The following is a 25,855-nucleotide window of genomic DNA, read 5'->3' on the forward strand; positions in this document are numbered from 1 at the left end:
AAAAATCATTTAGCTTGACAAACCACGAGAATATTAAATGGAAACATCCTGGACAAAATTACATTTAATTATCTGCAGAACGAGAGATCATTTGCAGCACAAACAGTGAGCTAAATATAAGCGATGGACCTCAACAGTTTGTAAGATGTCTATAACTAACTTCTATACAGGAGCCACTCCTGAATCTTGGGACAGATCCACCATTTTGCCTCAGTTAAATAATAACTTAGCCGACCCACGTATCCCAACCACTTACTGCATCTCTATGTTGACATACTGCTAGAAACCAACACAACTGACTCACCAGCACATCTGCCACTGTAAATTGTCCTGGGGAGGATGGAGAGCATCGAAACCAGCCTAGTTGAGAGAGGACATTAACCTAATCACTTGCAAATAGCAAAGTTAACAAAATTTATGCTCTTTAGAAGAATATAGATGCAATTCAATCATAACAATGCATATTTTTTTCACCTATATTTAAAAATGGCACTTCACTTGTTCACACACCCTTCTACAGCATGTTTTAGAAAATCAATGAAGGCAACTAATCAAAAATATATTTGTCACTTTATTTCATGCAAAAATTTTTGGATTCAGGTAAACAGCATCACAAATTCAGCCACCTTTTAATCAACAGGAAGTGAGAACTGCCAGGCTGATGTGAACAGAGAAACCAAAACAGCAGCTGTTTCATTTATTTTACAAAGCAAGCTGTCATACTTGTCACATCTGAAGGAGTTCTATTTTCCATCTCTCTTCTGGCCTATAAATCAGTGAGCAGACTGAACAGCTTCCCACCTACATGGATGCACAGGCGCATTCATTATCTAGTTTCAGCTCAATTACCCAGAAAATTTAATTATGCATAGCTTCTCTTCTATAAATAAATCAAGAAAAATTAGTCTTCACTTTGTTACTGGAATCCAAAAACCTTAATAAATTTAACAACTTATACTTGCATCTGATCCAAAGTGTTTTGTAGAAGTGTTTTATAAAACAATTTGACACCAAGCTGAACTTCCTGCCACATATCTGTGGCATCAATCAGCCAACTTATTTTCAACTGCATAGTTTCACCTCACTCAATCACATCTCAGTTTGTGTCCAATTGAAACCCTCACCCATGGATAGAATGCCATATTTCATTCAGAAACAGTACAATCAATATTCAATTCTATTTGTAAGAAACCAGTCAATAATATAGGAAATTGAGACAAATTGCTGACTGCCAAACACATTTACAACACCATCTTTAAGTGCAGATTTTAAAAATGATTTAGCCTGGTGCCTTTCCGCTGCCCCTGGTCCCAACTGTCTAAAAGCATTTTGGAGCAGCATCCCCTCCAGGTTTCATAATAAAAAAAACTACCTGACACTGGAGCATAAGTATGCCATTCAGCTCATCAAGTCTGCAACTGTCATTCAATGAGATCAAGACTTAATTTCATAATCACAGAATCATAGAGGTCTACAGCATGGAAACAGGCCCTTCAGCCAACTTGCTCATGCCACCCAGTTCTCACAATTAAACTAACCCCATTTGCCTGCATTTGATCCATATTTGGTCTACATTTTTTTCATCAGAAAAAGACTAGTGAAGACAAATGTTAGATGCCTTGCAATTAGAGTCAAAAAGTGTGGCACTGGAAAAGCACAGCAGGTCAGGCAGTATCCGAGTAGCAGGAGAGTCAACGTTTCGGGCATGAGCCCTTCAATCCTGATGAAGGGCTCATGCCCGAAATATCAACTCTCCTACTCCTTGGATGCTATCTGACCTGCTATACTTTTCCCGCACCACACTTTGTGACTCTGATCTCCAGCATCTGTCGTCCTCATTTTCCCCTTGCAATTAGAAACAGGTGAATTCATAATGGACAACAAAAAGATGGCTGACCAGCTGATCAAATACATTAGATCTATTTTCACTAAGAAGGACACAAACAACCTTCAGGAAATTCTAAGGGAAACAGGATCAAGTATTGAAGAAGGAACTGAAGGAAATCCTTATTAGTCAGGATACAGTACTGGGGAAATGGTATTGGGGATTAAAACTCGGTAAGTCCCCAGTGCCTGATGCTCAGCATCCCAGAATACTGAAGAAAGTGGCCCTAGAAATAGCAGATACATTGATGATAATTTTCCAGCATTCTGTAGACTCTGAAAGAGTTCCAATGGACTAGAGAATAGCTAATGTAACCCCATTCTTTTAAAAAAAGAGGGAGAGAGAAAATGGGGAATCAAAGGCCAATTAGACTGACATCGTGTTGGGAAAATGCTTCAGTCAATTTATTAAGGATGTAATAACTGAGCATTTGGAAAGCAGTGACAGAATCAGTCCTACTCGGCATGGATTCACTAAAGGGAAATTATGCTTGACAAATCTTCTGGAATTTTTTTTAAGGATGTCACCAGAAGAGTGGACAAGGGTGAATTAGTAGATGTGTATCTGGAATTTCAAAAGGTTTTTGACAAGGTTCCACACAAGAGAGATTAGTAAAGAAAATTAAAGCCCATGGTATCGGAGATAATGTATTGACACGAATAGAGAACTGTTTAGCAGACAAGAAACAGAGTTAGAATAAACAGGTCCTTTTCAGAGCAGCAGCAATGACAAGTAGGGTGTTGCAGGGTTCAGTGCTGGGACCCCAGCTGTTCACAATATACATTAACGATTTGGACAAAGGAATTGAATACAATAGCTCCAAAGTTGCAGATGACACTAAGCTGGGTGACAAGTGTATGCTGTAGGAGGATGCTAAGAGGTTGCAGGCTGACTTAGACAGACTGGCTGAGTGAGCAAATACTTGGCAAATGCAATATAATATAGATAAATGTGAGGTTATCCACTTCGGTTGCAAAAACAGAAAGGCAGATTATTATCTGAATTTTGGCAGTTTAAGAAAAGGTGCCGTGTAATGAGACCTGGGTGTCACAGTGGAACAGTCACTGATGGTTGGCATGCAGGTGCAGCAGGCAGTGAGGAAAGCTAAGCGAGGAGGGCCTTCATATGGAGAGGATTTGAGTATCAGAATAAGTATGTTTTGCCGCAGTTATACAGGGCCTTGGTGAGGCCACACTTTGAATACTGTGTACAATTTTGGTCTCCTCGTCTGAGGAAGGACATTCTTGCTATTAAGGGAGTCCAGCGAAGGTTCACCAGACTGATTCCCGGGTTGGCATACAAGGAAAGACTGGATCAACTGGACATGTAATCACTGGAATTCAGAAGAATGAAGGAGGACCTCATAGAAACATAAAATCCTGATGGGACTGGACAGGCTAGATGTGGGAAGAATGTTCTCGATGTTGGGGAAGTTCAGAACTAGGGGTCACAGTCTAAGAATAAAGGGTAAGCTACTCAAGACTGAGATGAGGAAGAATTTCTTCATTTAGAGTTGTTAACCTGTGGAATACTCTCCCACAGGAAGTTGTTGGGGCTGGTTCATTAGATATATTCAAGAGGGAGCTGGACAGGACCCTTGCAGATAAAAGGCATCAAGGGGTATGGAGAGACATTACCAACAACCATGATCATGTTGAATGGTGGTGCACGCTCAAAGGGCTGAATGGCCTATTTCAGTACCTATTTTCTATATTTCTATAGCCTTCTGCACCTTATCCCATCCATATACCTGTCCAAATGTTTCTTAAAAGACAAAATTGTATTTGCTTCCACCACTACCTCTGGCAGCCTGCTCCAGACACTCACCATCCTGTGTGAAAACATTGCCCCTATAGAACCTTTTGTATCTCTCCCCTCTCACCTTAAACTCATGCCCTCTAATTTTAGACTCCCCTATCATGGGGAAAAGCTGTTGGCTATCTACTTTAGCTATGCCTCTCATAATTTTATAGACCTCTATAAGGTCATCCCTCAGTCTGAGCCTATCCAACCTCCTTATAACTCAAACCTTTCAGTCCAGGTAGCATCCTAGTAAATCTTTTTTCACTCTTTCTAGTTTACTAATACCCTTGCTACAATAGGGTGACTGGAACTGCAAGCAGTACTCTAAATGTGACCACTTGTATAGTTGAAACAAATTTTCCCAACTACTATACTCAATGCTCTGATCAATGAAAGCAAGCATGCCGCAAACCTTCTTCACCACCCTGTCTACCTGTGATTCCACTTCCAAGGAGCTACGAACCTGTACCTCTATGTCTCTTTGTTCTATAACGGGTCCTAGGCACTAACATTGACTATTATCATCCTGCTGGAAAAGCGCAGCAGGTCAGGCAAGGAAGAAGGGCTTATGCCCGAAACGTCGATTCTCCTGTTCCTTGGATGCTGCCTGACCTGCTGCGCTTTTCCAGCAACACATTTTCAGCTCTGATCTCCAGCATCAGCAGCCCTCACTTTCTCCTCTATATACATCCTGCCCTGGTTTGACCCACCAAAATGTAACATCTTGCATTTATCTAAATTAAACTCCATCTGCCATTCCCCACCCACTGGCCGAGTTGATCAAGATTTTGCTGCCTTCCCAGATAGCTTCATCAAGGCCTGTGGCAGAACGCTGGTCACAGCCTCCAGGCTGAAAAACCCTCTACCACCATCCTCTAGCTCTCCGAATCCAATGAGATTTAATCTTACTCAACAACCTACCATGCAGTACCTTGTGGAAGGTCTTGCCAAAGTCCATGTAGACAACGTCTAACGCATTGCCCTCATCAACTTTCTTGGTCACCCCTTCAAAAAAATTCAATCAAATTTGTGAGGCACAACTTCCCACTTACAAAGCCATGCTGACTATTCTAAATGAGTCCTTGCCTCTCTAAATGTCTATAGATCCTGTCTCTCAGAATCCCCTTAACAATTTACTCACCATCCTTAATTCCACTTTCTTTCCTTTTCCCTGTATTCATTCATCCCCTTACTGATTAAAAAGATTTCTATCTCAGGCTTCAATATACTTAGTAATCCAATTACACAGCTTCTACAGTCCTTTTCAGTGAAGAATTCCACAGGTTCACTACTCTCGGATAAAACAGTTCTCCTCACCTCTGTTTGAAATGGTTGACTCCATGTGGAATTTTACAAAGCCTGATCCACAGGCTTTAACAATGCCAATTACAAATTTATATTTCCTTCAATAGTTCAAGGTCAGATTAAACCAGATTAAATAGTAGTGGAGACAAAATTAATAGTTACTACAATGATAGCTTCTATTTGAGCTGTATGGTTCTAGATTAACAGAACCCTGACCAAAAACAAAAGAACAAACACTGCATCATTCCCATTCACTATATAAGTTTTGACTCATTGTTGCTCTAAATCAGGAAATTAATATGTTCCAACAGACAAACTCAAATCTAAACACCACTTTGAAAACAGCACCATCATAATGCCACATTTTCAATGCTCAGAATTCTAATAATACTGAATCATAAAAATCATATTATTGTTTGCTGCATTAAAACATTCACAGAAAGCTAGCATTCTCTATCACATTCGTGAGGTTACAAATTGTCAGAAAACTAGAGAAGTTCATTTAAGATCTATGTGCATGTTTTTTGAACAAATTTGGCAAATTCACAAGACCACATCCCACACCTAAAGATATGAGATCTTGATGCCCTAACTTCACTACATTATAACTGAAAATTTAACCAAATATGGACTGGGATTCTACAAGGAGGAAGCGAAATATTCTCAATTCCAATCAGAAATACATTTTTCTTCAATTATCAGAGGAAGGGATGGGTCTAGTTGTTCCAAATGTGATGGATGACAATTAGATGCCCATCTAAAACACAAACCAGTGTATACATTCTACCTCCAGTCAGACCTGAAAGCAGCACATTCAGGACCTAGCACAAATGTGGCTCCTCGGGGTCACTTGGGATGCAGGACACACGTGATTAGATCATCCACAGTTCAATGGACAAATTCACCAACCACTTTGGTGATCATTCACATTAGGGAGATCCCATTTTAAATCAATTTAAGTCTTTGCTTAGCAAACTAATGGCAGCAGAGGTTTATATATCTGTAATAATGTACTTGTGTACAGCAGGGCTACCGAATAACAGGCATTTTATCCACTAGGAAATCTATTTTGGAGACAAGAACAATCTGTTTCTGACAGCTGCTGTTCAAAGATGCTGGAAAGTCTTTAGAATTAGCAAATGAGGAAAGAATTGAAGGAAATGGAAAAATCTTTCACTTACGTAGAAATCGTTGAATGAAGTATTCAGTTTAAATCAGACATTGACAGTTACATGCTTCCCAACTTAAGATTAATTGAAAAAAATGTTCGGAAGTGATTTGAGCTGCTCTGCACTGACACAGGCTTGGTAGGCAGAATGGCTTCCTTGTTTTATATAACAATTCCATGATTCCATGCCCAAAAAGACAGATGAAGACTCAGTCTTTTGCCTACATTGATCTCATTTGTGAGCACTTATTACATTTGGGTTAAGCCCTGCAAAACTACATCACGTTCAATTACTAGAACAGAAACTGATGGTTTTATAATCACAAAAAGACCAATTGTAACAAACTAGCGACATATCAAGCAGTATCAGGTGGCTAAACATGATACAGGGATAGTAAACCAGAACAGGAAATATTACCAGGTGGGGTTTACTGATTTGGTACACTGAAAAGTTTATCAAGGACTATCAGAAACATATTAAGAGTAAAACAAGTCTCCAAAACAAAAAGTTTCACTATCACTGCAACCACAATGGAAGCAGTTGACAATCTGAAAGTGCAATGGATATGGATAAAGAGATAGAAAGTTTCATGGGCTTATCAAATGTGATAGATTAAGAATTTGGAGGCTTTGATCAACTGTTCAAATGCTGAAACAAAACAGAAATTGCTGGTGAGAGTCAGCAGATCTGGCAGCATCTGTGGGGAGAAAGCAGAGTTAACATTTCAAGTCTGGTGATTCTTCAGTGTTCTGCTGAGTGCTGCCAGCAATTTCTATTTTTATTCAAGTACTCCAACATCCACAGGTCATTTTTGCATTCAAATTCTGGAATCTGTGTTATAAATCTGTAAATTATGTCACTATTGCTTTTTCAACAAATAAAATTTTCTGACTACATGGACACTGTTAAACACTGTCTCAAACACACAGACTGGACTGGCACTACTTTATGGCTCCTACTCTTCCAGCCTCTTTTCAGTCTCAATTCTAATTGACAAACCTTATGCTCATCACGTACAACTGTGACAAAACAACAGCTGCTGCTCCTAGTCCGGATGCTACTGCAGTACTTTATTCGTTGATTTTAAAATCTACAAACTTTGATATCAAATAATTGGTTTACATCACATTTAAAAGGAGAAACATTTTAAAACCAATTCTTTATTGAATACTCATGCAGGTATAATGATGCAGATGAAACTAGCACAGTTCAACACAGAGGTCTTTTCAGGTCCACTGCAACAAGCGGTGATACACAGGCATTAGAAACAGCTGAACAGACAGGTCTTCCAGGCTTTACTGCCACAGATACAAATAAACTGACAGAAGGAACTTAGTGGAGTTTCCTTTCAGAAACACTTCAAAAATGACTGTGGCAGGGCAATGGTAATAATGAGGCATTGCCAGAATGTTAAATCTGAATAGCAGTAGTTGGAAAAATTATCTAGTTGTTCAGCAGATGAAGTAAAAAGAAGGTACCTATTACATAACTAACTGAGCAACGTTTGGAATAAAAGTGCAACGAAGAACAAATTAAATAGAGTAAAGGGTAAAGAATGGTAGTATCCAAATGACAGTTTAAATATGGGAGGCAAAAACAGAGAACAGCAATAAAAATAGTGTCAAAGTGGTCTGGGAACCTCTCTATTCCTAATGGTTAAACTGGCAGTTTAGAAAAAATTCCAGCACATTGTTTGTCCAGTAGAACAGACTTAATTCATTTTCTTCAAATCCACACCACCAAGCTAACAAACTGCATTTATAAAGCACCTTTCACAGTAAAACATCCCAAGATGGTCTGCAGGGGCTTTATGAAACAAAATTTGACACAAACACAGATAAATATTGAGGCGCTTAAGCAAAACCTTGATTAGAATGACTTAAAAAAGGAGAGACACAAGTTGAACGGGTCTGGGATTGAAATTCTGAGCTTTGGATTTCAACAGCTTCTGGCAGTGAAAGTCAATGGTTCAAGATGGCAGAATTGGACAAGAGATGTCTATTGAAAGGTATTGGGAGATTTACAGAGATGGGAAGGGGTGTTGGGTTCTATCAGGACTTGATGCGATTTAGGATGTCAGCAGCAGAGATTTGCCTGAGTTCAAGTTTATGAAGGTGGAAGATAGGAGCCCATTGATGGCAGCATTGAAATAGTCAAGTTCAGAGCTAACAAAGGGCGTTTAGGGCAGCACGGTGGCTCAGTGGTTAGCATTGCTGCCTCACAGTGCCAGGGACCCAGGTTCAATTCCCACCTCGGGTGACTGTCTGGGTGGACGTTCCCCCCTTGTCTTGTGTGGGTTTTCTTCGGGTGCTCCGGTTTCCTCCCACAATCCAAAGTTGTGCACGTCAGGTGAATTGGCCATGCTAAGTTGCCCATAGTGTCGTGCATTGGTCAGAGGCAAATATAGGATAGAAGAATGGGTCTGGGTGAGTTACTCTTCAGAGGGTTGGTGTGGACTTGTTGAGCCAAAGAGCCTGTTTCCATACTGTAGGGAATCTGAATCTGAAAGGCATAGATATGTGGGTTTCAATGGATAAGCTGAATTGGGGTAGGTGGAAGGTGATGGTCTCAGCAATGCAGAAAAATCAGTTTGGAAGCTCAACTCAAAATCAAACAAGGCACCAGGGCTGCGAAACATGTTGATTTAGGCCATACAAAATAGAGAAGCTACTCCAGGAACACTGAAAAAAAAAGACAAGCTGACAAAGATTTTTGTCTTGCATTCAGGGCATATGCAAGATTGCCAAACTTTGAAGCTATCCCACATCAGAAAATTATACTGATTAAGTTAGGTCAACTCTGATTGGTTGAGGTGTTGCCACAGAAAATATACCCAGAAACTATAGTCTCCTGCGCTTTTGTTTAATTCAAAAAAGATAGATGTTTACATTTGAACATAGATAGCTTCTCACAAATGTATGTGAGCCACACTGCAAGCACAACTGATAATCTGAAATTCTTAGCACTCAGGATTGTTCAGCAAGTAATGTCCATTCTTGGAACGACATCCAGCATTAGATATTTGTTCAGAGTTTTGAAAACACAATTTGCTGAAGTACAGTCAATGATCTCCACATTATAAATCTACCCAAAGTGATGGCTGTTTGATATAATTCACCAGTCCTTTGGATATAAGGCCTATGTACCTGGCACGCACCAGGATTGAAATTTATACACCACATTACTCATTTGTATGGTATGCAGAACATCGTTCTGACCTGACAGACACAACATTTTAGTGTCAAACATTTCTTGTGCTGCATAGTAGCAGCATGGGGATTGAAATAAATTACTACTACTTTGTCAAATCAATAAACTACCATCCTTGTTGATTAGTTACTAATGGATGACAAAGAAATTGAGATATTTTTACCTGGGAAAGTGCTCACAATTAAGTTATTTTCAAATTTTACTCTCCCAACATAGTTACAAAGATAATCTGACAAACAGCTTTGTCATGAAGGGCGGGTTGAAGAGTGAAGCTCATTCAAAATGGAAACACTGATGTGGATCAAAGTTCCAACATCGGAGTTAAAATCCTACTCTCAAATTGCACATGAATTTACGTATTTACTAGGCCCATAACATTAGAGGAAGCTTCATCTTCTTTAAGATAACCTCTTTGCAATTGTGGTGGAACTTTAAACCTCACTAGTTCCAGCTTAAAAGTAATCAAGGTCAAAATGTTGTCTTTTAGAAAGACCCAGTGACTATTTAGTACATACAATAACTTGGCCATACAATAGAAAGTCTCAGATTCAACTGCAGATCTGTGCAGAGTTAGGTGATTTCAACAAGTCTGACATTAATGTTACAAATGACCCTCAGCAAACAAGGAGTGATTCTTCTAGCCAATAATCAGCCAGAAATTGAACTCCTTTTCATAATCCAATGACTTATATTAGATAATAAATACATGCATAGGCATAAAGTAGTGGCAGGATCATATTCAACTACTGTGTCCCTATTACTAAATAGCTTGCCAACAATCACCACCTAAGCTTACAGATAAAAACAGTCTCCTGGACAAGGTACCACGATGGTGACATGCAGATTTTAATTTTTTTGGATAATGAATTCATCAGCATTAGGACAAAAAAGAAAAACTAAATTGAAGAAAAATGAATACTAGTTCCAAATACCAAATTTAAGAAACAAGGATTTTCTGGAATTCTTTCTTACGCACTTTGAACAATATCATAGAGATATGAATATGTAATTAATATAAAAAGCATCCCAGGCACTTTACAAAGTTCAAAGAAAAAGGATGCTGGGCTATATATTGCAAGATCCAGAAAGGTTTCAAGAAAAGCTTATTTACGGAAGTAATATTTGTAAAGGTTTCTCAAGGAGGGATGAGCAAGGCAGAATGGTTTAATGAACAATGAACATTACAGCACAGGAACTGGCCCTTCAGCACACCAAACCTGCATTGACACATAACACCTTTTGGAACTAAAGTTTTTTCTCTCTGCGTAACCTGTATCCCTCTATTCCCGAGCTGTTCATGTGAAAATGTCTGGTTTGGCAGAAAGTTCCATAAAGTGAAGGCAGCCAAAGGTGTTCCCACTATAGATATGGTGAGGGGATGGAGGAATGCATAAGTGGTCTCAGTAGAAATTGCACCAATGGAGGATTACATTTACAAAGGAGAATGAAAGATTGGATCGGATAAGAACACAGAGAAAAGAACATCTTTCAAAGTAAGAAGGACTTTGATTAACTTAAGCGTAGAAGTTATCAAAGCATGGATATTTTTGAAGGCACAAAGGATTGACAAGTTGAGAAAAAGTAATGTTGTGGAGGTCTTAATGACAGATGGGAGGGATAAAAGATTTTAAGCTCACCCATGGATTGGAAACAGTTTCACAGAATCTGGTTTATATTGAGCGAGTGCTTGGAGAGGATGATGAAACCTAGAACAGAATCAATTATTTGAATTAGTGGTATTGGTTACAGGTTACTCATGTTAACCATTCAAAAACTTTTAGACAATAGGCTACATCTTATGTTGGAGTACTAAGTACTCTTATCTCCAAATTACAAGGGTGCTGTCAATGATTCACTGCTTTTTTTTAAAACTCATCTGATAATCCTGCATTAGGAACGAGCATATTAGTCTCTTAATCCTGGCAATCAAAGGTATCCTGGCAACCAAATTCAGGTTGCATCAAATCAAATGAGACTTAATGCTTAATTAGTGACCATACAGACCAAATATATTTTAAAAATGCTAAAATGGAGCGTTATTTTGTTCATTGTTTACAGAGCGAATAAAGAACGGGAAAGAAGAGGACTGAGAAACAGTCAGCAGCGCCTAAAAGAATGGGAGAGAGGACAACCTAAAGACGGTGCAACAGCTCCTAATGGAGTGGGAACAAGGACAAAAAGAAGTCTTGAACGCTTGTAAATCTTTGGAATCCACCACCCCCACAAGATGTGGAAGATCATTCATTCCAAAACAGAGATCAATAGATTTCTAGATATTGAAGACAACAGGTACAGGAATAGTGTGGAAAATTATGTTGAAGGAGATGATGAGTCATGATCTTGTTGACTGGCAAAGCCGGCTTAAGGGCTAAATGGCCTTCTCTTTATTCCTTATATTCTTAAATCATTTTATTGGACCTTTTGTAAAACGTTTGTGGAGCAAAAGTCCATTTTTCTGCAATTCTCTGGCACAGGAACCATTAGTTCTTGGTTGAAGTAAACCAAGTAACTGGAGCAACATTCTAAATGAGAAATGAATCAAAACTTTGACCCAAAAAAGGGAATTAGTAATAGTTGGTGTCATTAACATGCAACATTTGGGAGAATTTGTAAACCATTTAGCACTAATTCACCAAATTTCCAGATCTCAAAGCCTTATTTGTTGTTTTACCACCCATGTGACAAAATATTTCAAGATAATCAATACAATTCCATATCCAGGGCACAAAATGTTACCCTCCACTAAACAACAGCACTCCATCAGATTTTCTCAAGGGCTACTTCTTGGTTTCAAGGATTCCATTTTCATTCTCACTCATTTATTTGATGCAATCATGTAGTTCCAATACCTTCTGCAGTTGCATCGATATGAAAGGTATTTGGAATTGGACAGAAGCAGAATTAGAACAACTCATGAATATCCTCAATATTATGCAACGACATAGGTAATTTGTAAGGGGTAAAGGGAGAAAGCAGGAGATTGGCACCAGGTCGTTATGTTCATTTAATGACCCAGTGCCAGCAGAATAGGTCAAATAGCCACCTTATGCGCTATAACACCTCCAGTAAACTTAAAGCCACAACACATGTGGAAATCATTAATTTCCTAAACGCAGTTATTAAATTAGCACAAAGTAACAAGCATGAATTAATGACATTTTACAATATCACTGACATACACTTCAATCTCAAATAAGCACGGGACCCGTTTCCCCAGTGACTGCCACCACTTACTTTCCTAACTGCTGACTGCTCCTCCAGTCAAAGCAGCTTTCCTCCCATGTTTGCTGAAAATAGGTTCACTTATGAGCCTATCTGCAGCAAACAGGGACAAGAACAAGCCCATGACTAAAGGAACAGTTCCTCACCGATTCTGTCCATTCTACTTACGGGGGTGACTTTTCTCTGATTGGTCGCCCCCATGATTGAATTTTTCCAGGCGTTCTGGTGGCTTTCGGAGCCGATTTCGCCCAACGCCCTCGTGTATTTTCAGTCCTGTTCCAGATACTTCCATTTCTTCACATACATGGCGAAAAGCTTAAGACCATCAAATTCTGTCAGCAAAAATAATTAAAATCAGATAGGTGATAGTTGGCAATACAGCTCTATTTAACCAACCACCCCAAGAAATTCTCATATTCTCAGCTGCAAGGAGACATTGAAGATTAGGCAGCTCTCCTTCAAAGAAACATTTTTCAGACTTCTCAAACACCTAATAACTGAAAACATTGTTTATGAATGTACAGCCTTAGAAAATCTCTCAACTATTCAGTTACAGTCAGTGAACGGTCTGAACAAGTAATGGGATGTTTGGCTGGGTTCGGGGGATTATGGTGGGTAACTGAAACTGAAGGGAAACGGAAAGAGAAACTGTAGAAAGAAATTTGGGTAGGGAAAGGTAAGGACATTCCATGTATACAACACCTAATAACTATGTCAATTGTGGTGAATTATAAGCAGAGGGGTTGGCATTAAATGGGGTCTTACTTAAATACATATCTGATCCTGGGCCTAGCAAAGTGGCCATCAACAGTTCGAGGCGACAGGCAGTTGGAAATGGGTATCATTTGACATACTGCCTTTCCCTGTCCTATGGATACATCCACACCAGGATGTCCTTGGGAAAAAGAGCATATGATGTCCACCATATGCTTGAGGCCTTCAGCAATCAATAGGTACTTCAGGAACCAGAGAGAATCATCAGCCCTGGAAATGATAATTTGATAAGATTCCATTAGTTAAGATTTTGTTACAGCTCCCATTTAAGAGTGTGTCAGTGAGTTAATTTGATTATTATTTGCTCAAAGTAATGTTTGGCTGAGCAATTAAAGTGACGGATTTGAAATTCATTGGAACCTTCGACGTAGGTTTAAATGTTGCCAATTACACTCCTGAATGTTCCTGCTTTTACCCAAGTGATTGCAGAATTAATAATCATTCAAATGCAATAAAAACTGATAAAATGACTCCAACTTAAATATGAGTAGCTCAATTCGGAGGTAACGTATGTAATATTTCACAATGTAAATAAATATGACTAAGACTGGTTCCAGTATTACCCTTTATCAACTAACCTTCTGGACAACATTTTCCATTATTTCAGTACATCCAAGGGTGAGATACTTCTTAAAATATGATCACTGATGTAAAACAGGAAACACTACAACCAATTTGCAAAAGGCAAGATCCACAAATAGCGCTGTAATAATGTGTTGTGTGTTTGTGATATTGGCTGAGGAGTAAATACTTTCCACGTCAGAAACTTTTTCCTTCTCTTCATAAAGTTGTCATATTCCACAGCACTTGGTTTGACAATTAACACTGCACCCAACTAGTCATCAGCCTGATGCAGTGATAACATTTGCAACGGAGTTGTAAGGCTTTGGCCTAAAATCCCATTTTAGGATTTGAGCATATCTTTGAGGCTACTCCTCTAGTCTTACGCTAACATATGGCTAAAATAATGGAGATGCCATTCCTTGAAGGAAACAACTTGGCTTGAGTACAAATAAAAATTGATAAGTGCAGAGAGTTTTCAGTGCATTCAATGTTTTTTCCAAATCCCACTGCCAAAATATACTTATTCATCCCACTGCTGTTTGTTAATTTTGCTGGATACTCTTCCAGTGAGGCAGGAATGCTTTACTACATTAAAATGCAAAGTTATGGTATCTTATGAACCCAAGCATATAATTTTACAGCACAGAATTGAGCTGTTCAGAACATCAGTTCATTCTGTGCTGATTCATCCTACTCCCTCATTATTTCCTTATAGTCCCACAAATATTTTCTTTTCAAATATACTGAATTTTAAAGTTTTTACGTTTACTTCTTTCTCACTTTCAGATATTGCATTCCAGATCACAACAATATGCTGCTTAAAATTCTCAACTTTCCTGGCTTTTTTTAAAAACAAAACAAGTATCTTAAGTCTCTGTGTAACCACCTCCCCACTACAGTAAATAAAAGGACATTATTATGATTCCTAGTAAATGGTAAAACTGGTAAAGTCAGATTCCAGTGTGACAGACCATAAGTTGTATTTTTCCAATTTTGCTTATATGGTCTAAAGTCACTGAATATGTTCATAAAAGGTTGCCAATGTAATTTACAAAAGAACAAAGCCTATTACAAGCAAAAGAGAAGAACTAACTTCTTTACACTACATAACTATTCGTAGTGGCCTTATTACAAATATCGGAAATAAAGTTTTAACCCTCTAATCTACAACAACACTACTGATAGGACATCATATTTACTTAAAACTTCCTTATTGTTTTGGCACAGTTGTACTGCATTCTTTCTGATATTTAGTCAATGGGTTAGGTGGAAATTGTGCCCCAGTAAGCAGGGATATGCAGGTTAGGTGGATCAGCCATGGTTAATGTGCAGTTACAAATATATGATGGAGTCCTGGATTTGGGTGGGATGCTTATTGAAGAACCGGAGCAGACTCATGGACCAAATAGCCTCTGTCTGGACTGTAAAGGTTCTACATCTCTTCCTGAGACCCAGGAAAAAGTCACTAATGTACCTCACTTACTTTTTAACATGACTTCCTGAGACGCCTCTTCCTGTTCCTGACATTTTCCTCTATTTGGGAGTCAACCACATTGCTGTGGGAATGGATGGCAGTTTCCTTTCCTAAAGGACATTAGTGAATCAGATAGATTTTTTCCGACAAATGGACAATGGTTTTAAGGTCATCATCTGACTCTTAATTCCAGATTCTTATTGAATTCATATTCCACCATCTGCTATGGAGGGTTTCAAACCCAGGTCCCCAGAACATTACCTGGGTCTCTGGATTAACAGACCAGTGATAATATCACGAGGTTCCCCAGTCAATCCAAATTCATACTATTTATAAAAACACTCCACACTACATGCCAATTCTACACCTTTTCCACTATTATTAATCACAACTGAAGCATGAATATCATCTTTCAAAATAGTACAGCTATTCAAACATTAAAATTTCAATTTAATAACTTAATGTATTTCTTGAACACATACCCATTCAACTTGGTCTACTTTAAGAGAAGCCCAAGTCAGGCAAACTTACAACACACTAACAGAGAAAGACCCCTCTGATTACATTTCTATCTAAGCAGCATCAATCAGTCAACACTTCGCAATCAATGCTCTGATTAGCAGGATATAATCAACCACAGGAACAGCTTCAGCAGATAAGACGTATTACCCCATGAAGTGAATCTTTATCAAAAGAGTAGTTTACAAAAGATAAGAAGATACGTTGATGGCAAGAAGAACTGTGCCATGGATAGCAGTAGGAATGTACAAATGAAGCAAAACAGATAGATTTTTGCCTCACCAGAAAAGATATGCAGCAAACATTCCTCCCATCCACAACATAGAACATAGAACATAGAACATAGAAGAATACAGCGCAGTACAGGCCCTTTGGCCCTCGATGTTGCGCCGATCCAAGCCCACCTAACCTATACTAACCCACTATCCTCCATATACCTATCCAATGCCCGCTTAAATGCCCATAAAGAGGGAGAGTCCACCACTGCTACTGGCAGGGCATTCCATGAACTTACGACTCGCTGAGTGAAGAACCTACCCCTAACTTCAGTCCTATATCTACCCCCCCTTAATTTAAAGCTATGCCCCCTTGTAATATTCGACTCCATACGCGGGAATAGATTCTCACTGTCAACCCTATCTAACCCCCTAATCATCTTGTACACCTCAATCAAGTCACCCCTAAACCTTCTTTTCTCTAATGAAAACAGCCCCAAGTGTCTCAGTCTTTCCTCATACGATCTTCCTTCCATACCAGGCAACATCCTGGTAAACCTCCTCTGCACCCGTTCCAGTGCCTCCACATCCTTCCTATAGTATGGCGACCAAAACTGCACACAATATTCCAGATGCGGCCGCACCAGAGTTTTATACAACTGCATCATGACCTCAGGACTCCGGAACTCAATTCCTCTACCAATAAAAGCCAGTACGTCATATGCCTTCCTCACCGCACTATTTACCTGGGTGGCAACTTTCAGAGATCTGTGTACATGGACACCAAGATCCCTCTGCTCATCCACACTACCAAGTATCCGACCATTAGCCCAGTACCCCATTTTTTTGTTATTCTTCCCAAAGTGAATCACCTCACACTTAGCTACATTGACTTCCATTTGCCACCTTTCTGCCCAGCTCTGCAGCTTCTCTATATCCTGCTGTAACCTGCCACATCCTTCCTCACTGTCAACAACTCCTCCGACTTGCGTATCATCCGCAAACTTGCTCACCCAACCTTCTAACCCCTCTTCCAGATCATTTATAAAAATGACAAACAGCAATGGTCCCAAAACAGATCCTTGCGGAACACCGCTAGTGACGGCACTCCATGAAGAAACTTTGCCATCAACTACTACCCTCTGTCTTCTTCCATCCAGCCAATTCCTAATCCAAACCTCCAACTCACCCTCAATACCATATCTCCGTATTTTCAGCAGTAGCCTACCATGGGGAACCTTATCAAACGCCTTACTAAAATCCATATATACCACATCTACCGCTTTCTCCTCATCAACCTCCTTCGTCACCTTTTCAAAGAATTCAATAAGGTTTGTGAGGCACGACCTGCCCTTCACAAAACCATGCTGACTATCCTTGATCACATTATTCCTATCCAGATGTGCATAAATCCTATCCCTTACAATTCTCTCTAAGACTTTGCCCACAACAGAAGTGAGACTCACCGGCCTATAGTTACTAGGGTTATCCCTACTCCCCTTTTTGAACAAGGGAACCACATTTGCTATCCTCCAGTCTTCTGGCACTACTCCTGTAGACAAAGAGGACATAAAAATCAAGGCCAATGGCTCTGCAATCTCCTCCCTTGCTTCCCAGAGAATCCTAGGATAAATGCCATCAGGCCCAGGGGACTTATCTATTTTCACCTTTTCCAGGATTTCCAACACCTCTTCTCTACATACCTCAAAGCCATCCATTCTACTTATTTGTGACTCAGTATTCACATCGACGACAATGCCCTGTTCCTGAGAAAATACTGAAGAAAAGTATTCATTCAGTGTCTCCCCAATCTCTTCCGCCTCCACACGCAACTTCCCACTACTATCCTTGACTGGACCTATTCCTACCCTAGTCATTCTTTTATTCCTGACATACCTATAGAAAGCCTTAGGGTTTTCCCTAATCCTACCGACTAAGGACCTTTCATGTCCTCTCCTTGCTGCTCTTAGCTCTCTCTTCAGGTCCTTCCTGGCTACCCTATAACTCTCAATCGCCCCAATTGAACCTTCATGTCTCATCTTGAGATAGGCCGCCCTCTTCCATTTAACAAGGGATTCCAATTCCTTATTAAACCACGGCTCCCTCGCACGACCCTTTCCTCCCTGCCTGACAGGTACATAATTATCAAGGACACTCAATAGTTGCTCCTTGAACAAGCTCCACATATCATTTACACTCATCTGGAACAACTATTGCTATGTAAATTAGAGAGGCGATTCTGTTATCTTCAGATGAAGAATTTCTAAAGTTTTGTTTTTTGGTAATCATGTCAATATGAACACAGTCCTGAAGATACTCTGTTCAATCTTTCTTAAGATGGCAATGTTTAAACTAACACTACTGTGGGATTTGGTTGCACTGCATCTTGTAGAAACCAGAAGAAACAATGCTATAATTGTTGTAAAAGTATTTTTAAATTGTAAACAGCAATGGAAACGACATCTGTTAAGTCAAATACCGAATTATGACTAACAAAAATCTAACAACATTACAGACTGTCCAGGGTCCTAGTGTGGCAACACACCAAACTCAACCATATTATTTATCCAACCTCAGTCCATGAGAAACAAGCAACTTCAGACATCAAAAAGCAACAGTTCCAAATATAGCCACAAGCTCAAACAAAAATCGAAGGGTTCCTGATGAGTGGAAGTTTCATTGTTCCTCCACAATTCCTTTTTAGCAATGACATAGGAGATAAGCTATTACCCAATACTTTAAGCTTTGAAAGCAAATATTTCATGTGACTGTCAAGTCAGTTCAGTATTATGTGAAAAGTTGAAGTCGTACAACCATGCTCTCAACAGAAAATGTGTGGGTACCAGTTAGAATGTCATTGTGACTCCTTGGGGTAAAATAAATTGTGATACTATTTCCAACATAGCCAGCCATCACAGGCCAACAAACAAAATTAGTAAACATCATGGTAGTCTTACATGTGTGGATATGAATCCTAACATTTTGAGTTCAAATAAATCAAACCATTTACATATTATCTTATTCAGAGCAAGGTTTAGACTTCAGATAAGAACTTGCTGAGAACCTAATAGTTTAGCCTTTCAGCATCCTATGAGAATACGCATATGGTATACGCAGGCAGGGAAGGAGTTAAGAATTAAGTTCTGAGCTTTGTGAAATAAGAGGTTCAGCTGAGCAGGACTCAGATCAGACAGTTTTATGAAACAAGAGGTTCTGCTGAGCATTACTCAGATCAGATAAGAACTTAACAATGGATTGCTGAAGGCAAGGGTAATGGGTTAACAAAATGGAAAAGCGTTCATTATGTAGAGCCATTTAACAAGATGAAGTAGCATTCAGTATATGAGGTCAGTTTAACAAGGTGAAAAGTATTTATTATGTGAAGCCAGTTATCCATTGTCTAACAGTAAATGGCTTAACCTTTACTATTGACACTCGCTGATTGGAACGGTCACCCAAATAATATACATGTTGCCTTATCTGGATGCTCCTCCCCGTAAAATGACTATATAGTTCATTGAGAAACTGCTGTTCCAGAGAAGACCGTGAACTCATGTGTGCACACATAGGCAATTGTTTGCTCTCTCTCCAGAGCCTGGAATAAAGATGAAGGAGATAAAACCACACTGTATCTCTGAGCGTTTTGCTTCAACTGGAGGAGGGGGGTTGGTGGTGGAACGGGACGAATACCTAGACTCTACAAGATGCAGTGCAACCAAATCCCACAGTAGTGTTGGTTTAGGTTGCAATATTTGGCACATGAACTCTGGAAACCAAAGTAACATCACTGATTTCAGATTTTATTTAAATGGGAAATAAACTGATGAAATTTCACAGTAACAGAGTTAAAACCATACGCCGAACAACAAAACAATTAATTAGTCATTCTTAAAAGATATGTCAATGAGTTTCTCCCCCGAAGAAAGCAATGTTTGGTGCAGATGTGCTTTCAAGCACCAAACACACAAACAAATCATGTCATAAGTATATATCATTCCTAATCTGTGAAATGTATCGAGAAATCAAGTACAGTAGTTTCTGATATAACGCGATAGTTCTGTTCTCGTGTCATCTTGCGTTATAAAATTGCGCAATAGCCACACCATTTAAACTAATGGAATCGGAATCACGTTATAGCCGATACAGATAAGGAAAATTCACATTCTACAAATAATTATCTAAATTCTTCAATTATGCTAAAGCCAATTCATGTTGAAGAAAAATGCGTTATAGCATAATCAACTGCAATGCAAAAACTTTAAAGCTTGGTAAGGTGCAAACGTTAAATAGTGCGAACCGTTCTGTTTCATAGCATTCATTCATACAGCTGGCTCCAAATCTCCGACCTTATCAAAAGAAGCATTCACTACAATCCAAGCCAGAAGCTTCTCCTATTTTCTTAATATATTTTTGGTCACTTAATATAGAACATAGAACATAGAAAAATAGAGCGCAGTACAGGCCCTTTGGCCCTCGATGTTGCGCCGATCCAAGCCCACCTAACCTAGACTAGCCCACTACCCTCCATATGCCTATCCAATGCCCGTTTAAATGCCCATAAAGAGGGAGAGTCCACCACTGCTACTGGCAGGGCATTCCATGAACTCACGACTCGCTGAGTAAAGAATCTACCCCTAACATCTGTCCCATACCTAGCACCCCTTAATTTAAAGCTATGCCCCCTCGTAATAGCTGACTCCATATCTTCCCTTGATCTACCTCCCTCCAAGCTTCCCACTTATCATAACCAATTGGTCCAAAACAGCTGTCTTGTACCACCAATATAGAGTTCTTTCTGCTGTCGTAGGAAACTAAGTACTTTGCCAGAAATAACAAAAGACTTCCATTTATAAAGGAGACTTTCATTACATCAGAATGTACGGAAGTGCTTTACAGTTCATCAAGATGAAGTCACTGGTTATAAATAAAAAAATTAACATCCAACTTGCAGATAGCAAGCATTTCTCCCCCATTTCAGAAATCAGCTAAAAATCAACCATCTTGCTCTGGGTCTGATGTTACATACAGCCCAGAGCAGGCAAGCCAACAGACTGCCTTCCCTAAAGGACATTAGTGAACCAGAAAGGTTTTTAAATTATAATCTTAACTATAATCATCATTGTCACCAAGGCCAGATTTATTAATTGAATTCGAAATTTTCACCAGCTACCATGTGGATTTGAACTCTATCACCAGGAAATTAATCTGGGCCTCAGAATTATCTTGTCCGGCAAATAATAATATGAAAGATTAATAAACGTTGAGGAACAGAAGTAACTTTCCTGCTCTTATTCAAAACATTGCATTGGGATCTTTTACCTGCACCTGAGTGAGTTGACAGGTCCTTATTTAATGTCTCATCCTAAGATTGCATCTCAAACAGGGCAACACTCTCTCATTAATACACTAAAATAGATTTTAGTGCTCAAAACTTGGGATTGGAATTTGCAGTGCAGTACTGGAGCATCCATTAATTTTTAATCTCAACTGTCTGAATAAATTCCAAAACAGAAACAGAAAATGGTGGATAAACTCAGCAGCTCACACCCCATCTGTAGAGAGAAAAAGAGAGTTAACATTTTAAGTCCAGTGGCCTTTAGTCAAGAATGGACTCAAAACACTGACACTCTCTACAGGTCGCTCTGCTATAACATGACAGTTGTTTCCCTCTGCAACCTCGCGTTATAAAAAACTACCATAGAAAGTCGCACTGTATAATATTGCTAATAGAAAACTGCTATACTTATACAGCAGAAAGTTCACATTATCCAAATAATGTCCACAATTCATCAATCGCATTATAGCCAATTTGTGCAGATGAAACCCACGTTATAGCAGAATGACCTTTGCAAATGCTGAGAGGGCTGTTGAGTTTCTCCAGCACTTTGATTTTTTTTCCAGACATCCGCAGTTTTTTGTTTTATATTATTGTCATAGTTATATGAATAAATTCCCAAATGTGTTCTCTCATCACTGGGTCAACAGTAGAAACCAAAAACATTAATGCTGCTGTTATATTGAAGCTAACAGTACTGGTTATTAGGTCACATTTGAAAACCTCAAGCTTTGAAACTTCCTAACTAAACTTTATAATTGGAACAAGTAAAATCAGATTCATGGGAAGCAGAAATAAAAACAAAAGTGCTGCATAAACTCAATATGTCTGGCAGCACCGTGAAGAAAGGAACCGAATTAACGTTTTAAGTCTGACATGTCTCATTTTCGGAAATGAGAAGCTGTTGCTATTACAGCCTGTGAGCTAATGCAAAATAATGATCCATTTTCAGATTCTCCCATTTTCTTTTGTTGTGCATGCTGAGAAACCACAGCTTTGTGTCTGCTGGATCAATCAATTTGGAATATTCTTGACGAAGGAATGCTTTTCAATTAAAACAAAAAACTAAATTGTACAAGTTCTGCAACTTTACAGGTAATAATCAGATAGCATTTAATACATTTCTTGAAGTTGGCTTTGCACTCATTTCAAGTGCAAAATGCCCGACAAATATCTTGCATCCACGCGGTGTCTTTTACTTACATGCACGATTAACTAGAATGTTGATGCATGAAAAGAAACTGGTGTTCTCACTTTAGCACACAGAACTTTCCAAAGTACAATGTTGAAAGGAAAGCTATCATTAACAATTAACATTATTCCCTACTCTACAGAATTGTGGGTCACTAAATTAAAAAACAACTGATATAAAAACATTTTTGTGCATTTGCTGGACTACACCTACTAGTGAAGCCAAACACGTACATCACTGAACACTCTGAATTCTGACTGTTGTCATGCCCAGTCATCTGCATATGATAGGATAAGTAAATATAATATTTAAGTCACGATATCCCAAATTCAGTTGGAATACAAGATGCTTTTTAAATTAATGAAGGAAGTACTTTCAAATGAGTAAAATTGGCTCCAGAATTGTGTAATATAAAAAACTGTATGCCATTTGAACACAAACTCGGATGCTGTAATAAAACAACTTTGGTCATAAGCAAGTCTACCCCATATCTGGAAAGAAAATGTACTTCAGTAATCACATCACAACTTAATATGAAAATTCAATTTCAAAAGTACAGTTGGTGCTGTTTGCAGAGATCCATCCACTTGGATGGTCTAATCATCCATATAATGTGTAGAGCAACTCTGAAAAGAATTGTGTGTTTTTCAGGTATTAGCATAGCTCACTCAGTAGCATCCTTGCTCCAAGATTGTGCGTTGAAGTCCATCAATAGATACTTGAGCAAAATAAATCACAGCTGATATGCCAGATTATGCTAATAGAGATGCCATTTTCCATTATAGACATAAAAGATCTCCGTTGATCTTCTTCAGAACAGCACAGGAATTCTCTCCACTATCCTGGTAAATCCCTCAATAAAAATCACTTATAAAAAAAGATTATTGAGTTATTCTTCTTCTTCTGAAGTAGTCCCTTAGGCTCATGGATAAATTGCTTGCACTCCTATTCAATGGGTTCAGAGATGTCTCATAAGCCCATTGAACAATCTGAAGACCCCCAATGTACAGGTTCTTGAAGTTTGTACACTCTGTGCATCACCTCTACCTCAGTGCCATGTATTGCTGACGAAGTCTGCATGTGTTTGGAGCCTTCCAATTTGACTAATCAGAACTCAGGGTCTCCCATGAGTCTTCATGAATGCTTTATTTTATCATTTTGCTGTTGGTCAGAGTCTACTGTCTGTAAACTGGCTTCTGCACTTCTTTGCAGAAAATGTGTTGCTGGAAAAACGCAGCAGGTCAGGCAGCATCCAAGGAGCAGGAGAATCGGCGTTGCGGGCATGAGCCCTTCTTCAGGAATGAGGAAAGTGTGCCAAGCAGGCTAAGATAAAAGGTAGGGAGGAGGGATTTGGGGGAGGGGCATTGGAAATGCGATAGGTGGAAGAAGGTTAAGGTGAGGGGGATAGGCCGGAGTGGGGGTGGGGGAGGGGGGGGGGCGGAGAGGTCAGGAAGAAGATTGCAGGTTAGGAAGGTGGTTGGATGCTCCTTGGATGCTGCCTGACCTGCTGCGCTTTTCCAGCAACACATTTTCAGCTCTGATCTCCAGCATCTGCAGTCCTCACTTTCTCCTCGAAGATAGTTTCCTCATTTCCCCTCCCCCCACCTTGTCTCAGTCCCAACCCTCGAACTCCGCAAAACCTTCCTAACCTGCAATCTTCTTCCTGACCTCTCTGCCCCCATCCCCACTCCGGCCTATCACCCTCACCTTAACCTCCTTCCACCTATCGCATTTCCAACGCCCCTCCCCCAAGTCCCTCCTCCCTACCTTTCATCTTAGCCTGCTTGCCACACTCTCCTCATTCCTGAAGAAGGGCTCATGCCCAAAACGTTGATTCTCCTGCTCCTTGGATGCTGCCTGACCTGCTGCGCTTTTCCAGCAACACATTTTCAGCTCTGATCTCCAGCATCTGCAGTCCTCACTTCCTTCTGCATTTCTTTCCAGAGTGACAGTCATCACTGTAAAATGCATTGGGATAGAGGTTGTGAAAGGCTCCCTATGTCTTTATTTTGAAACTGAAAGGTTATCTGGACAGGTTAGACATTGCTGATATTTAGATTTCTACGTTGGTCAACACCTTTCTTTGGATGATTTCCTTCGCCTAACAGTGCAAGAACAGTGACTAAAATACGCAGTTGATGCTAAGTGACATCTAAATATCTTTAATAATTCACTGCTGTGACAATTTTCCTCAGTACCTATTAATGGAGTTTAAACTATTGCTAATTATTACTATCAATTGTGACTTCCCTACGAATCTGCTGGTACAATTCCATGCTACACACAAAATAGCTATAGGTTTGATCCATCTACTGTGCTAAGTTGGTTATCTCCCACATGGCAAGAGTTAAGTGCCATATTTCACTTCTTATCCTCCTTTGCTGAATTTCAGGACACCGCTGTACAGTTTTAGCTGAACACTGCTTTCAGAAGAGAATGATGAACATCAGTTCAGGGAATAAAGCTTCCAAGACACTGTTCAATGAATTTGTCTCCCAATCATGACCAATAATTTTCACCATTCAACCAGCACCACCAAAAACATGCAAATTGATCATATGATTGCTCTTCGTGGCATTTTGTTTGTACACTGTTGCTGTTCATATCTACTCGACAATAGCGACTGCCGTACAAAAGTAAGCAAGATTTGCATTTAAACAGTGTCATTCACAGTTTCAAGTGATAAAAGACTTGTATTTATAGCACCTTTCACCACTCAGCACTTTCCAAAGCCTCAACAAAGCTTCCAAAGCTAAAACACTTTGCACCCAATTAGGTACTTTTAAACTGCAAGTACGAAATGTGGCAGCAAATTTATGCACAGCAAGCTCCCACAAATAGCAATGCCACAAAGACCAGCCAATCTGTTTTAGAGATGTTGATTTAGTCAATCACTGCCAGTCGGGTTCAACTTATTACCAGAACAGGGATTATTTAATTAAAAGGTGGGTTTAGAGAACAGGAGAAACTAATCAAGTTAAATTCAAAGTTAAAAATCACACAATACCAGGTTATAGCCCAACAGATTTATTTGGAAGCACTAGCTTTCGGAGCACTGTTCCTTCATCATGTGGTTGTGGCTTACAACCTGGTGTTGAGTGATTTTTAACTTTGTACACCCAGTCCAACACCGGCACCTCCATGTTGCTGAGGATATATGTCAATGTACATAGTGTGATAATTAAGTT

General features: G+C 39.4%; 1 protein-coding gene across 8 annotated transcripts in view; it reads right to left on the reverse strand.

The window, feature by feature from the left end:
* Positions 1–25,855, reverse strand: part of setd5 (SET domain containing 5) — a 171,302-nt gene that overhangs the window by 118,975 nt on the left and 26,472 nt on the right. For 2 of the 8 annotated variants that reach the window (XM_087994138.1, XM_087994136.1), the window contains exons 2-4: positions 12,763–12,926; positions 11,010–11,078; positions 305–360 (exon numbers count right to left, since the gene is read on the reverse strand). The exons of 2 other annotated variants lie outside the window; for them this stretch is intronic. The gene's annotated coding sequence lies outside the window, so the exon portion shown is untranslated. The remainder of the gene's footprint in view (positions 1–304; positions 361–11,009; positions 11,079–12,762; positions 12,927–25,855) is intronic. 4 more of the 8 variants (XM_087994140.1, XM_087994137.1, XM_087994139.1 and 1 more) reach the window with 4 other exon arrangements.

This window comes from Chiloscyllium plagiosum, unplaced genomic scaffold (genome assembly GCF_037043375.1).
Source record: "Chiloscyllium plagiosum isolate Xiang-an unplaced genomic scaffold, Cpla_swu_hap1 HiC_scaffold_14, whole genome shotgun sequence".
Lineage (NCBI taxonomy): Eukaryota > Metazoa > Chordata > Chondrichthyes > Orectolobiformes > Hemiscylliidae > Chiloscyllium > Chiloscyllium plagiosum.